Consider the following 12,231-nt stretch of genomic DNA (forward strand, 5'->3'; position numbering starts at 1 on the left):
CTCCTGGATCTAAGTTCCCCAGGAAGTATCCATGACTCAAGGAAAAAGCTGGCAAAGCCCACCGCATGCATCTCAAAAGGCTCTTTCCCTCCCCTGCCTTTGGCTAATGCACACCCCCACTTTGTGTTCTCTGTAATTCTGGTGTCTGCAAAGGTTATTTGCTCAGAAAGCGGCTCTGTGGCCTGATAGGGTCTGTGCCGTTCTTTGTGCCAGGGTCTAGGTGACAAACGGAGTAATTAAGAATGGACGAAATGCCAACAGCAAGAACAGATTGGAATAAAAGACTGATTACCGGCCAAACAGGTTGCTGGCCTTCCTAGAGACTGGCCTGTTACCCAGTGTGAGTGGGAGGGACTATCAATAAATAAATGTCACCTTGGGGACAAATATACGATCCACATGGTTCATGATGAGGCACCATCCAACCAGGCCTGGCATCCGTGGGAATGGATGGCTTGCAACAGAAGCTTAGCATCTGAGTCCAGATAACAGTCTGCAGGCTCCACAAAGGAACATCTACTATGTGACTAGGGCCCGCAATGATCCTCCAGCAGCTTTTCTCCAAAGGCTCTGTGGTTCAGCTCCCATGGCCAAGCACAAACCAAAATGAGGGAAATCAGGAAACAGAAATCTCAAGAAAATGACCGCCCTCCTCCGCTGTGCTCCTGAAAACATCCAACACTTCAAAGGAAAAGAAATCCTTGAAGGGTGTGGGAACTGCTTTTTCACTTGGGGGAAAAGAAAAAAAAAATTTATTCAACCTGAATATTGAAGTTCCGGGAAAGGAAGGACGAAAATGTATTTTGTTTTCTTCCTATTCTCATCCTCTCCGAGCCTCGGTCTGAATCCAATGGTGGGAAATTCACTACCTTTTAAACAGAATCTCTTTTCTCTGTCAAGTTGTAAATTGCTTCAAATAGCTTTTCATGATTTTTAATTTTACCAACATGAAATTGGTAATTATGTATGGCTTATCATGCTCGAGACAAGATTTCTGGAGATACAAGCTCATTTAGAAGTGAAGTAATTTCTTCTGAAATAAAAGTTTACTTCCTAATCATGAGAATATTTATCTTGGCTCTTTCTGGGTCTTGCATATAAAATGAAAGTCCTGAATGAGGCTTTCATTCAAATTTTGAAAAAACAGACGCATTCATAGTCAGGAGATCCTCTCTCTCTTGCTCTCAATAGATAGACAGACAGAGAGATACAGATATATTAGTTTGTTTAATAAAACACATCTAGACTGTATAAAATGTTGGTTTACTCAGAAAATGGACATACCTTACACATAGGAGCTGCGCTTGACGTTGTCCCCAGGCAGGAGGATCCAAACACTGGGCCTCAGGTACACTGTAGGTCATGTGTATTGTGGTGGACAACTGAGGGCTTCATATCTTGTTATGTCATTTAATCTTGAACCCATTTTAGCAACCCTATACAGTTAAGTTATTCTTTATTCTGCAGCTGAGAAACAGAAACCAGTTGAGTTACATAGCTGTTAGGGAACATGGAAGTCAGCAGCATTCGGACTAGGATCCTAGCAGCTCTTCTGTAGAGCCCATACCCGGGATTACTGTGCACACCACTTCTACAAGTTGATCCAGTTCAGCTCATAGATAGAAATAATCTGCTTGTATCACTTGAATAAGCCTTTTTAAGGAAACTCCTTCCTTCCTTTATATAAATCTGTACATATACCAAAAGAGATAAATTAATAAATCAGATGATGGTGATTTGTAATACTAAAACAAAAACAGAAACAACCACAGCAAGAAAAAACTCCACTTAACAAATTGACAAGTAAATGTGGGACTCTTAAGTTGAGGCTCAGGGATAATATTTATGGTATTTAGGAATTTTGTGAACTACAAAAATTATGTGCAGAACTATGGGTCCACGGCTCTTTTTCTGTTCTCAGAGGAGCTTAGAATTCCACAACAGTAAATAGCCTCTGGCCAGGCACCTGGGAAATGCAGAAAAAGGACAGGGAAGAAAGTATGAGTTATGTAATATAGTACATCCTAGAAGCTGCACTGGGTGACCTTTTAAGTGGTCGAACAGCAGGCCACTGCTGTAGGGAGATCCTGCTCAATAAGCCTGATTGAAGATTTAAGGGAGGTCACAATCCCAGATGGTGCTGGAAATGGGGAGAAGTATGTAAGGATAAGTGGGGAGGGGTGCTGTGGAAGTAAGAGCAGAGCCATAGATATGTTCTCTCCCAGAGACCAGAGAGAGACTCCCTTGCAGCTGCATATTATTCCATCTGCTTTCACCAAGAGGCAGTTCTTGTAAAGTGAAAGTGTGAGTGGCCAGGGAAGCGTCGTACCTTATTGAAGGAGACTCACCATCATAGGCAGCTCCTAGTATTAAAGCTGTTGCCCTTCAATCTGGAAGAAATGGACAAATTCCTAGAAGCATACAAACCATCAACACTGAAACAGGAAGAAATAGAAAATTTGGACAGACACATAACCACCAAGGAAAATGAATCAGCAATCAAAAATCTCCCCACAAACAAAATTCCAGAGGCAGGTGGCTTCCTAGGGAAATTCTACCAGGCATCTAAATAGTTAATACCTATTCTTCTCAAACTGTTCCAGAAAAATAGAAATGGAAGGAACACTCCCAAACACAGCATTACCCTCATTCCAAAACCAGACAAAGACCCCACTTAAAAGAATTATAGACCCATATCCCTGATGAACATGGAATGCAAAAATTCTCATCAAGATACTAGCAAATCAAATTCAACAGCACATTAAAAGAATTATTCACCACGATCAAGTGGGATTATCCCTAGGCTGCTGGGCTGGTTCAGTATTCACAAATCAATCACTGTGATATACCACATTATCAAAACAAAGGATAAAAACCATATGAACCTCTCAATAGATGCAGAAAAAGCATTTGACAAAATAAAGCATCCACTCCTTATAAAATCCCTCAAGAAAATAGAAATAGGTGGAACATAGTTCAACATCATAAAGGCCCTGTACAAGACCCACAGCTAATATCATCCTCAGTGGGAAGAAACTGAGAGCCTTTCCCCTGTGGTCAGGAACAAGATAAGGATGTCCACTCTCACCATTATTATTTAACACAGTACTGGAAGTCTTTACCTCGGCAATCAGGCAACAGAAGTAAAGGGCATCCAACCAACAAGGAAGAAATCAAACTTATTACTCTCTGCAGATGACATAATACTCTATGTAGAAAACCTGAAAGACTTCATTAAAAAAATTGCTAGAACTGGTGCATGAATTCAACACAAAGTCACAGGATATAAAATCAATGTACAGAAGTCTGTTGCATTTCTTTTTTTTAAAAAAGATTTTATTTATTTGAGAGAGAGAGAGACAGCACAAGTTGGGGAGGGGCAGAGGGAGAGGAAAAGCAGACTCTCAGCTGAGGAAGGAGCCCCTCTGTTGCATTTCTATACACCAATAATGAAGCGACAGAAAAAGAAATCAAGGAATCAATCCCATTTGCAATTGTGTCAAAAATCATACAGTAAATAAATCTATCCAAAAAGGTAAAAGATCTTCATTCTGAAAACTATAGAACACTTATGACAGAAATTGAAGAGGACACAAAGAAATGGAAAAGCATTTCATGCTCATGGATTGGGAGAACAAACATTGTTAAAATGTCTATACTACCTAGACCAATCTGCACATTTAATGCAATCCATATCCACCACCAGCATTTTTCTCAGAGCTAGAACAAACAATCCTAAACTTTGTATGAAACCATAAAAGACCCCAAATCACCAAAGCAATCCTGAAAAAGAAATGCAAAGCTGGAGGCATCACAATTCCAGACCTTAAGCTTTATTACAAAGCTATAGTCCTCAAGACACAAAAACAGACGCATAGATCAATGGGACAGAATAGAAAAACCAGAAATGGACCCAGAAATGGTCAACTCATCTTTGTCAAAGCAGGAAATAATATCCAATGGAGAAAAGACAATTTCCTCAACAAATGGTGTTGGGACCTGGACAGCCACATGCAGAAGAATGAAATGGGAACACTTCCTTATACCATACACAAAACCAAAATGGATTAAAGAACTAAATGTGAGACAGGAATACATCAAAATCCTAGAGGATATCACAGGTAGTAACCTCTGTGATCTTGGCCACAGTAACTTCTTGCTATACATGTCTCCAAAGGCAAGGGAAACAAAAGCGAAAATGAACTAGTAGGACTTCATCAAGACAAAAAGCTTCTGCACAGCCAAGGAAATAATCAGCAAAACTAAAAGGCAGCCAATGGAACGGGAGAAAAAAAAATTGCAAACAACATATCTGATAAAAGGTTGGTATCCAAAATCTATAAAGGACTTATCAGACTCAATACCCAAAAACCAAATATTTCCGTTAAGAATGGGGCAGAAAACATGAATAGATGCTTCTCCAAGAAGACATGCAAATGGCTAACAGACACATGAAAAGATGCTCAACATTGCTCATCCTCAGGGAGCTACAAATCAAAATGATGATGAGATGCCACCTCACCCCTGTCAGAATAGCTAAAATTAACAACACAAGAAATGACTCGTGTTAGCCAGGATGCCGAGAAAAGGGAGCCCTCTTGCTCTGTTGGTGGGAACACAGGCTGGTGCAGCCACTCTGGAGAACAGTATGGAGATGCCTCAAAAAGTTCAAAACAGAGCTACCCTATGACCCAGCAAATTGCACTCCTGAGTATTTACCCAAAGGGTACAAAAATACAAATTTGAAGGGGCACGTGCACTCTGATGTTTATGGCGGCAACATCAACCATAGCCAAACTATGGATAGAGCCCAAATATCCATCAATTGATGAATGGATAAAGAAGATGTGTATATGATAGAATATTATTCAGCCACGAAAAAGAATGCAATTTTCCCGTTTGCAGTGATGTGGATGGACCTAGAGTATGTTATGCTGAGTGAAATGAGTCGGTCAGCAAAAGACAAATACCATATGATTTCACTCATATGTGGAACTTAAGAAACAAAACAGCTGACTACATGGGAAAGGGGGAGAAAAGAGAAGAAGAGAGAGGGAAACAATCTATTAGAGACTCTTTAACAGTAGAGAACAAACAGGATTGATGGAGGGGGTGGGTAGGGGATGGGCTGGATGGGTGATGGGTAGTAGGGAGGCATCTGTTGTGATGAGCACCAGCTGTTGTATGTAAGTGACGAGCCTCTGAATTCTACTCCCAAAGGTAAGTAGAATTTAAACAAAAATTTAAAATAAGATAAAATGAAATAAAATATAGGCTAAAATTTTAAAAGGGAAAAAAATAAAAAATAAAGCTGTCGCCCCCGATTTCCTTAGCCAGGGGGAGGCTGTTGTCATTTTTTGTGAGTCTCTGTGCCACCGAAACATTGTGACCTGCCCAAGGCCACTCAGTCAGCATGTGGACATGATGTTGAATTTGAGCTGAGATCTGTCGCCAAAATCCACATTGTATCCATGAGCCAGCATTCAAGGGAGGAAGGGAGGTCTGACTGCTACTCAATGTTAGAAGAGGAACTAGAAATATGCAATACTGTTCTCTCCCCAAAATAGAATCATTATTGACCAGTATTGATTAGGCTCCGTGAGTCTTCAAGCCCCTGGGAGACTAATACGAGTGAGTCTGGGCCAAGCTTCCCTACATACATATCTCATTTTGATTGTTTCTTAACTATTTTCTTCAAGTTTTATTAAGCTACTTCCTTCTCCTTATTTCTGTTGTCAGTTGTATCATTAAGCACAAAATCTCTGGTACTGAAGTTTCTGGTATAACCAAATTTCAGTTAGGCAGGTACTACACAGAAGGTCTTAATCTAGCTATTGCAGAATAGACAGCTTTTTAATTTCTGATACAAATGTTAAGGTAAACACAGTATTGGAAAAACCCAGTTCTTTCCCTGGAGAAGTGTTCGGCAAATCATCCTCTGGACACAGTTGCCCGTAGAGTCTTGGAACAGTTGTTCTGGCCAGTTTGAGGATTTATTACCTTCCGGACTGCCCGGGTGGCTCAGTCAGTTAAGCCTCTGCCTTTGGCTCACATCATGACCCTGGGGTCCTGGGATCGAACCCCACATTGGGCTCCCTGCTTGGTAGGAGGAAATCTGCCTCTCCCTTTCACACTATCCCTCTTATGTTCCCTCTCTCGCTGTCTCTCTCTCTCTGTCAAATAAATAAATAAAATCTTAAAAAAAAAAAAAAAAGATTACCTTCCTTTTGGACTTGGTGTACTATTGATAATGCTTTTCATGAAAGGTGACCTACAACTTCTATTTCTGTCACTTATTTCTTCTTTGTTTCCTTCATTTCAAAAGTGCACTAGTAGAAACACACATTTATTAGCACATTTTAAAATAGTAGACAGTGGAGAACAGGAGGTCATTGGTGGTCCTGCCTTCCTTCTGTGACCAGTGCCGTCAGGGATGACTGCCTTCTTTTTCCTCTGTGTACTTTTTCAATTAGGTTGTAGCAACATTTGATATTTAATTTTTGCTTTTGTTTTTATCTGTTAATATTATAGTCCAAGTATTTTTTCATATAACCAGATAAACTTCAAAGACATTTTTTAAGGACTATAAAAAATATATCAAGTGAAATGTGTCATAATTACTTAGTAACTCCTCCACTTGGTACCGGTTAGGGTATCCTATTTTTATACTATAAATGTTACAAATATCTTCATCTATACAGATGACTTTTCCATATTTCGGTTTTATTTCTTTAGACTATGAACCTAGAAATTGAAATATAGGGTTAAAAGGCAAAAACACTTTCATGCCTCTTGGTATTATTGAAAGATATGGGGTGCCACAAAAAAACTTGGGATATGTAAAAGCACATGGAGATGAGGATAAATTGTCTGAAAGTGTGCTATCATAGAAGAAATGCGCTTGGTAATAGGAACACAGGGTGTTCACTGCTGTGTTGTACAGAAAGGCTGCGTTTGTGCCGAGCTGTCTTCTGCAATATGTTAAAGTTATAAATACTGCAAAAGGATTAAAGTCTTACATAAGAATCCTAACAGATACAGAATACTAAATTGCTTTTCTTAAGTGTTCTACCAATTTATGACACCTCCAGAAATGAATAATGGTGACACTATTTCCGCAGCTTTGCAAGAATTACGTAGTATCGGTTTTTAAGCCTTTGATAATTTACTGCGGAAAAACTTTGTTCTCATTTGCACTGGTTCTATAGGTCAGCTGAACATTTCACTCTACATTGTTTCAGGGAGTCGTGTTTGCTGGTATTCTGCCATTGATGTTTCTCTAGGCACTTTCCCCTGGGAATCTACTTCTGTCCAGACTCCCCCGCGTTGTAGAGCCCCTAATTGTACTTCTCAAGGGACTTCCTGTTATCCAGGGTGATGTTTACGTTTCATTTCCATTGTCCCCTCCTCACAGCATGAATCTTTTCTCTGGTGTTTTATGTTTTGGAAACAAGCAGATGACACTTGTGATACTCTCTAAATAATAAATAATAAAAGTCCTGCCGTCCTCTGCCAGAGCCCTTTGATCAAGGGCAGCTTTCAACTGACTTCACATGAGTAGACATAAAGAAGGAAAAGAAGGAACTTTCTCCAGAGTTTGGCAATTTATCTGCAGTGATCATCTGGGTTGCTGATAGGGAGATGTCAGAAACACACCTGTACCTGCTCACAGAGAAACTTTGGTTTGTGGCAGACTCTCAGGGCAGAGCTCCAGATGCTCAGGTCTTCTGTGAAATGTCACTTAAGTGGGTTGCGAGGTGGGAGGATTCAGTACCCCTTAGTCTTTCCTCTTTCCGTGTGCGTGGATCCTCCTCTTCTCAGCTGTTGGAGGCAGAGAGGGAGCTGGAATCGTGTTTTGGTCTTAATGTCAGCTTTTTCGCGATAGAGTTGGAACCGCCCCAACGAGCCACGTATCATCTGAGCACTCCGTGCTAAGACTACACATGGTGACCACAGCTCCCGGGAACGCAGTTAATGCTCTGGTCTCAGAAGAACTCCCCTCTCCCCGTGGACAGTGGCTAGAATGGACTGAAGATCCTGTGCAAAGTGTTGTAGAGGCTGTTCTCTTTCAAATTGGGAGGAAAGCATTCAACTCGCCTACTTCCCAATCAAAATCAAAAGCATAAAACTTTAATCCATCGTGTTCACCAAATTAAAAAGAAAACAGCAGGTTTTCGCGGAGAGCAGAGAAAGGAGAAGAGAATGGTGTGGAAGAAGAAAAGAGGAGACAGAAGCAGGAGGGAGACAAGGTGGACGTAACAGAGAACAAAAGAATATTCCTGAAGAGGGAAAGGGGAAAGGGCCCTGGAGAAGGACATGGGTACAGAACAGGATCCAGACAAGGGCAGAGAGACTCAGGAACTTTGGAGGGAACTGTGTGTCTGCGCTAGAGTGGTAATGATTTCATCTGCTACTTTTCTGAATATTGCTGAACACTGAATAATGCCCGGAAGTGTCGAATCCCTGTGTCAATTCCCTGAAACTAACATACCACCATGTATTAACTACACTGGAACGGAAATAAAAATACTTTTTTAAAAAAGGGAATTGAACATGAGTATACGCATTTTTAAGGTTTTTGAAGCATTGACTGTCTTTCCTGATAGATTCTACCAGTATACACTGAAATTTACAATCTGTAAGTGTGTACGATCTGTAAGCGGTGTACACTTACACCAAAGTTATGTTGATACGGGTACACTTACAGATTGTACACTTACACTTTGGTGTACAGTCTGTAAGTATACAATCTTGTAAGTGTACCCGTATCACCATAACCTTGCAAGCATTAAAAAATATATATTCTTTCTCTATATATGGAGATGCTTTTTATGTTACGATACCGTAGGATGTAGAAAGCATAGTATGGTGAAACTGGCAAAGCCGTAATTTAGCCCCAACAGTTAGCAATATATGGCTTCATCTGGGTTAGCAATATATGGCTTCATCTGGGTTCACCCATAGTCAGGCCTTGTTTTCCTGCAGACTCCAGACATAATACCATTTCAAATATTCCAGTATGAATTTCTAAAACATAATGTGTTTAGATACATGTATAAGCCCAATACCATTCTTGCATCTAGGGGCGCCTGGGTGGCTCAGTGGGTTATGCCTTTCCCTTCAGCTCAAGTCATGATCTCTTGGCTCATGGGACCGAGCCCCACATCAGGCTCTCTGCTCCCCCGGGGAGCCTGCTTCCCGCCCCTCCCCCACCGCCTGCCTCTCTGCCAACTTATGATCTCTCTCTCTGTCAAATAAATAAATAAAATCTTTAAAAAAAAAAAAAGAAACCGTTTTATCACTTTTTCAGTCATGTGCTTGGATAGTTCTAACAGAAATGATAGGATCAGCATCTTATTTTTTACCTAATTTGTCAGCTTTTGAAATGATGATTTAGTTCACTAACATCTCTCAACAGTGATCAGTGAGAATTTTTTTTTAAATATCATTATGAACTAACTCATGAATTGTATCAAAATTCACATCTTTTATAGATTTTTAAAGAAGATTTTATTTATTCATTTGACCGAGAGAAAGAGAGTACAAGGTGGCAGGCAGAGAGAGAGAGAGAGGGAAGCAGGATCCCTGCTGAGCAGAGAGCCCCACACAGGGCTCAATCCCAGGACCCCAAGATCATGTGATCCAAAAGTAGAGGCTTAACTGACTGAGCCACCCAGATACCCCATAATAGATATGTTTCAATAATATGAGTTCTTATCCTTACCTTAGATATTCAAACTTACCCCCTTTAGCGGGTAGAGACCTATTTAAGCTTCCTCCTCCTTTTCATATGACTTTACAGCCTTTGATATTTTTCTTGCTTTCTAGTAATGACAAGATGTTCAAGCTCATCTTGTGAATTTTCTGTCCCAAACCAGAAATCTGTCAGTTCTCCAGGAAGACTTGGTTTCTCCTGGTGGGGAATAGTATTTTAATACCACAGCGTGGGATTAGAGATACTATCATTACTGTGTACCCATTGTTTCAGGGCCTTTCATGTAAACAGAGCTATAAAACAAGAGTTACTCACATGCAAGTTAAAATAAATCATGAGTTCATCTTCATACTTCTAATTAAATCAAGGATCACAGGGATTTTACTTAATCTGTTATACCTTTATGTTTATGTCTCCTTCTTACACATAAAGAATTTCAATTCTTGAAAACACTGGGAATGAGAGAAGCAGAACATTACACAAGTGCTCATTTGTTTTATCCTGTAATAGACAAACGCCAATCTCAGAAAAGCCATACCAACACTACCACCAAAACTACAATTACTGTAAACACTTGAGTTGTTTTTTCCCGTGTATTTCATCTTTAGGTTACATCCCAGTAGGAAATGCATGCAAATAATGTGCTACACGGTCATGTGGACTAGTTCTCTGTATGGTCATACCAACCTACTGAGGGCATATTTACTTTAAATTTTTAGAGATTGATTATTTCTAAAAATTTCATTTCCTCATTATGCAAAATATACTCATGGTTTCAAGGTCAAATCTATAATACAATGTATTCAAGTAAGTGTAGCTTTTTACCGTGTCTTGCCTGTTCCCTTTCCCCCTGTCAGGAACCTGCTTTTTATAGTTTATCCTTTCCTTTAAAAAAAAAAAAATCAAACGCATTCATATTCCTTCTTCCATCAGATTGAACATTCTGTACAAGTATTTCATTTTTTTCCACTTAACCATCTATTCAGGAAAGTACTTGACAGCAGTATATAGGTTTTTCTAACTCTTTTCCAGCTGCATAGGACCCCATTAGGTGGATGTGCCCTCGCTGACTTGTCCAGCCCCCTGTGATCGATATTAATGCGGCTTCCTGTCTTTTGCTATTATAAATCGTTCTGCAATGACTAGCTTTGCTCATACATCTTTTCCTATTTTTGCCAGTACATCTTTGGAATGAAATTCTAGAAGTTTGGTTGCTGAGCTAGAAAGTGCATTAGTTATTGTGCTGGGTGTTGATGGACGGCCCTCCTGACGGTGTGTGTCATCTTCTGTCTCCTGTGCAGTGCGTGACAGTGTCTGTTTCCTCCGAGCCCTGCTGGAAGATTGTTGTCTGACTTCGAAATGGTAACCAATCTAATTGATTTGGAGCCGCGATAAATGGTAGCTCCGTGTGGTTTTAATTTGTTTATCTCTTATGAGAAGTGTGGTTGATCATCCTTCATCTGGTGGAGAGAAATTTGTGTGTCTTTTTCTTCCAACTCTGTATTCATTTCGCTAGATTTTCTTTTCTCTATCTTTAGAAACTCTGTTTTTTTTCTGTGTGAGAGATTTTTCTCTGCTTTTAGGAATTTTTTATTTTAAAGGTTTTCATTCTTTGTTTGTGATATACAGTTGCAAATATTTTCCCTGATTTGCCATTTGTCTTTTTCCTTTCTTTACGTTGTGTGTGTGTGTGTGTGTTGCCATGCTAAATTTTTAATGTATAATTAAATTTATCTCTCTCTCTTGTTGTTACTAGATCTGAATCTATGGTAGAAATGTTTTCCCTTTTTCTGGGTTATAAAGGAATCCATTCATCTGTACTTCTGAATCCATAAATCTAGTATTTATATAGATTCTATTTTTTTAATCTTAAATTCCAGGTCCTTTTGGAATTTTTCTTTTTTAATAATATGAGAGATGGATCCAAATTTATCTTTTTCCATATATGTATATATGTATCCAATTATCTTGACAGCGTTATTAGATGCTCCATTTTTCCCTTCTTTATCTTAATTATATTTTTAGTATGTAGGAGAGTTTGCACTTTTACCAAAGTCTAGTTTTATACTAATATTTGTTCATCATTTTAAGCTTTTTTTTTGTTGTTATTGTCTAGTGATTCCCCACTATAAATATATTGAAATTGGCCTATAACCTCTTCTTTTCTTTCTGCTCCTTTCCCAGCTTCTGGTTTGAGGCACTATCCTTTCACTGCTAATGGCCAACCGTAAAGCAGTTTATTCTTCTACCTCTCCTGTGCTTTCCACATCGTCCTTTCCCACCCCATTTTGGTAGCTGTTCTCCAGCTACATTGTGTCTCCTAGCATCTCTCTACCTAATGGATGAATTTAGAGTAGTTCAAAAATGGGGCTACTTCGACGGCCATTTTTCCCGGCCTCTCCACTGTTTATTCTTTCTTGACTAATATCTTTCTTCCTTTCTTTCTCTTTCTCCTTCCCTCCCTCTCTCTCTTTTCTTTTCCTTCCTTCCTTCCTTCCTTCCTTCCTTCCTTCCTT

This window comes from Mustela lutreola, chromosome 1 (assembly GCF_030435805.1).
Source record: "Mustela lutreola isolate mMusLut2 chromosome 1, mMusLut2.pri, whole genome shotgun sequence".
Classification (NCBI taxonomy): domain Eukaryota; kingdom Metazoa; phylum Chordata; class Mammalia; order Carnivora; family Mustelidae; genus Mustela; species Mustela lutreola.